The sequence below is a fragment of the Lagenorhynchus albirostris genome, chromosome 4 (assembly GCF_949774975.1).
Source record: "Lagenorhynchus albirostris chromosome 4, mLagAlb1.1, whole genome shotgun sequence".
NCBI classification, from domain to species: Eukaryota; Metazoa; Chordata; class Mammalia; order Artiodactyla; family Delphinidae; genus Lagenorhynchus; species Lagenorhynchus albirostris.
Window position 1 is genome coordinate 3,073,716 of NC_083098.1, and position 4,468 is coordinate 3,078,183.

The window sequence follows — 4,468 nt, forward strand, 5'->3', positions numbered from 1 at the left end:
TCAGACAGAACTGGGTACAAATTCCACTTCCACTGCTCACTAGCTATGCGTCCTTGAGCAAATTTCACACCTCACCGAGCCTCAGGATTCCCATATATAAAGTATCAATACTATCTGCTGTGTGGAATTGTTAAGTAATGCAATAGTCAAATGACAACAAATGCAGCATAGACACGCTGTGAGGCCTAATACTAGGTTCTTTATAAGTTTACAACTGAAAAATACATCATTATTGCAAACATGGATTTCTTTACAAGGCCTTTGATGCTATATTTCAATTCACTTTTGTATTTCCCACACAGATACGCATAGGATGAGACTCTGGTCTAGTGGTCATGGCTGGATTTTGTAGGGTGGTACCCTCCTGGCCCTCCCTATCTAATTACAACCTTGTCCTTCCCCAAGTACAACCTTCCCATTTTCTGGGATATCTTTGGAGTGACACCTGTCAGGAAATGGTCCAGTATACAGTTCAGGGCCAGTAAACCTGCTAATTTCATATATATATTTTTGGATTCAAGGGGAGTCATCTAGAATTCAAGTTATACAACCAAGAACCTGTCCCAGAGGAACCTGAGCTAGTGGCTCTGGGCCAATAGGATCACCTGTGTCAGTTTTGCAAACAAACAAACAAATAAATACCTGAAGATGAGCTTTATCATCGGGACCTTTTGTCTTTGGACTGGATGAACAGAAAGTTCATCTGAGAGGCTGAGGCAGACATATCATTCAGTCACAGCCTCTGACACTCTTTTACATCTCCCTTTGCATCATATGTCTCCTTTTTACAGCCAGGTAATTTACATGACTTTCAGCAGAGGTATTTAATTACACTGGGCCTCTACTTACACATCCACAAAAGGCCTCTCGTAGAGTACCCACCTTATAAAAGTTTAGGAGGATTTATTGAGATAATAGGTGATGTTACTTAAAACACTGCCAGTATATGGTAACATTCAATATTACTCTTGCTATGGTTACGGCTGTCGTCTCCTTGAGAAATAAGAGGTTCCCATAGCCCCTATCTGTGCAGCAGTACACAAGTCTTCAATGTCTAGTTGTGTTAGATAATCAGGTATACAAATAGGTCGTGGTGATAGAGAAAGAAGACACACCTTAAGGACCCCCAAAAGGATTTGGTGAGGAAAGCAGATTGATAAAGAGGAAAGTCTTGGAAGTTACAAGACAAGGGCTTGAATGCTTTCTGGACAATTAACTCATTGTACGACCTTGAGCTGCCTTCTTCTTATCTTTCTTTCTTCTCAAAATTGAGGTAAGAAAGTATCTCCTGCATAGGTTTCTTTGAAAGATTAACTGCGGTAAGTCAAATATCTATATTCGACTCACAAGAGACAAGTGATGTTCTTGGTACGAAGCATGAATTTATTTTCACAAACATTCATCAAAAGTCAGAGACCAGAAACAACACTTAAGGCAGATTATTTACAGGACTGGCTGACTATCCACTCTCCCAGATATGAAGAGATCTCCTCCCAGACCAAGCCAGATCATCAGAGAAATGCATACCTAAGCTGAGTTCTGTTTTTCCTCCTATAGAAAACTCATTATCAAATTACATTACAGAGTGAAGCCACAGACCATATATTGATGGTCCTCACAAGAATAAGCTCCATAAACCTTATTATTTACATAATACAGAGGCTGCCAAGGATATTTTTCTTTACCTTTTCAATGAGTTATTTATAAGAATCTCAAGGAGAAATCCCAGCCTGGATTTGGGACTAAAATGGTAGCACTTGTCCTGAGTTTTTGAAGCCAGAAGCAAGTACAGATTTACTGTTTGGAGTCAGTGAAACAGACCAAAAATGCATTCTTGCATTCATTCAAAAATATTTATTGAGCAACTACTATGTGCCAGACTCTCCACTGGGATCTGGACATTCAATGATGAACACGACAGGAAACGTCTCTGCCTTCACAGATCTAGAGCGTAGTGGGAAAGAAGAGATGATTAAATAAGCAATTATAATTATACAGCAATGATATAGAATGAGCCAGAAACAGGTGCTGGGTAACAAGATAAGATCTATCACCCCCTTAGGTACCTAGGGAAGTGCAAATAAAGCTAAGCTTGGACCAAGAGAAGACTAGGAGGACCCTAGAGGGAAGATCCACACATCTGTGGAAATCAAGGGAAGAAAGACACAAGTCAGGAAAAGACTAGAGGTAGGTGAGTGAAGAGAGATACCGAGAACCTAAGACTGTTAATCCCCTACCATGACCAGAACTGATCTATTTATGTACTTTGCATCAGTACAATGTCTCCATGAGTAGAATTATATTGTGTAGGGTGCTCATAACTATATATCGTGTCCTAGCCTCCTGAGGAAACTGGTCTGATTTTATGACTCTCAGTAACTACATTCTAGTGGAAAGTATCAAAGAGAGAATAAAGAAAGTTCCAGTATTACTTGAGATACAGTCTTAGGTATTTAACTCATCATATTGAGAGTCATGTCAATACAACCTTGTTGCCTTCTTTCCATCATCACTTACTTCTGCAAAGAGAGAGGAATACCAGTCTACACTGGAATTATAAAGGCCTCCTTCAAATTTAATGCAACTGCCTTCTTCATTCCCAAAGATGCTGGATATTCAGAGAACAGAATTAAATACCTAAGAGGTATCCTGACGCCAAAAAGTTTAAGCCAGCAGGAGACCTAGGTTTTAGTCCTAGCCCTGTCACATGAAGAAATGATATGTATCCAGAGAAAACGCTAATTCGAAAAGATACATGCACCCCAGTGTTAATTGCAGCATTATTTACAATAGCCCAGACATGGGAGCACCCTAAATGCCCACTGACAGATGAATGGATAAAGAAGATGTGGTATATACACAATGGAATATTAGTCAGCCAAAAAAAGAATGAAATAATGCCATTTGCAGCAATATGGATGGACCTAGAGATTGTTACACTAAGCGAAGTAAGTCAGACAGAGAAAGACAAATATCATATGATGTCACTTATATGTGGAATCTAAAAAAATGGTACAAATGAACTTATTTACAAAACAGAAACAGACTCACAGACATAGAGAACAAACTTGGTTACCAAAGGGGAAGGGGAGGAATTAGGAATTTGGGATTAACAGATACACACTACTATATATAAAATAGATAAACGACAAGGACCTGCTGAGTAGCACAGGGAACTATATTCAATATCTTGTAATAAACCATAATGGAAAAGAATCTGTAAAAGAATATATATACGTATAACTGTACACCTGAAACAACACAGCATTGTAAATCAACTAGACTTCAATTAAAAAAAAGAAATGACAGGTGAGGCTTGGAGGCTATATGAGTAACTCAGTGAACATGGAACCTCATGTGCTTCGTGTAGTAACACCAACAGCAGTATTTATTGAAGATTTACTGTGTGTCAAGCACCAGGTATACGTGTGTTCCCTGTATTAACTAGCGACAAACTCATGAGGTGGGTACTGTTGTCACTTAGAGCTGAGAACATGAGCGTTTCTGGGTCACAGGTTGGTAAATTCAAACCCAGGGGTCCAGCTCCAGAGCCCAGGCTCCTAACCACTACTTTCCTCTCTCAACTTCCGTCCAGGAGCTCCCAGGGAAGCCGGAAGGACAGATCAGAGTACCATGCCTCAGGATACATTCAACACGCATCACCTCTTCTCAGGGCCTTTATGACATGAGTGAACGGCAAGGGAGCCTTCCAGGGGGACCCTCTGCCCTGCTTGGTCCAGGAGAGGCTCCGTGTGTGCCTGCTTCTCCGTGCCCACCTGCATACTCCCTCTCTCCAGGGTGGACAGAAGTGGTAGCATCACCTAAGCCCAATGGCTAAGAGCTGACGTTTTAAAGTTTGCTGGGCCTGGGCGCAAAACCCAGCTTAACCATTAACATGAGGCCAGTTACTTTGCCTAAATAAGCCTCAGCTTCCTCATCTCCCAAGTGGAGATAAGAATCACACCTACCTCCTAGTACTGCTGTGAGAAACACAGGAGTCAAGATGTATAGAGACTCTACGTCTCAGGCAGCATCGCGCTTAGCAAATAGTGAGCACCCTCTAGAAACGAACTTGTATCACCATTTGATAGAATGTCTGAGAGGCTTCTCACATCAGCATCACACTGGTGGAAGACTGTGAATTTGAGGCATCGAAACACACCTGTGAATCTGCAGCGCTTAGCCACGAGCCAGGCTGAGTAGGGAATGCCAAGTCTTTCTAAATAAACCAGTGGTGCTTCAAGAAGTACCCATTCTAAGACTAAATTATACCCCTGAAGCCACTGAAATGCAGTTTGGCTTTTGGCCACTCCCAAGGCTTTAATCCATTCCAGTCCAGACTCCATGGGAACTGGGCTGAAATGCTATGTTTCGTAAGCAAATAGCCTTTGAGCTTATAATCTCTTTGTGGTCCATTTTAGCCTCTTGGACCAGCCTGGGTTCAGAGTGGCAACTTCTGGAATCACTC

The 4,468-nt window shown here is 41.4% G+C and overlaps 1 protein-coding gene across 2 annotated transcripts in view; it reads right to left on the bottom strand.

The window, feature by feature from the left end:
• Positions 1–4,468, bottom strand: part of GASK1B (golgi associated kinase 1B) — a 41,496-nt gene that overhangs the window by 33,664 nt on the left and 3,364 nt on the right. The window lies entirely within an intron of this gene.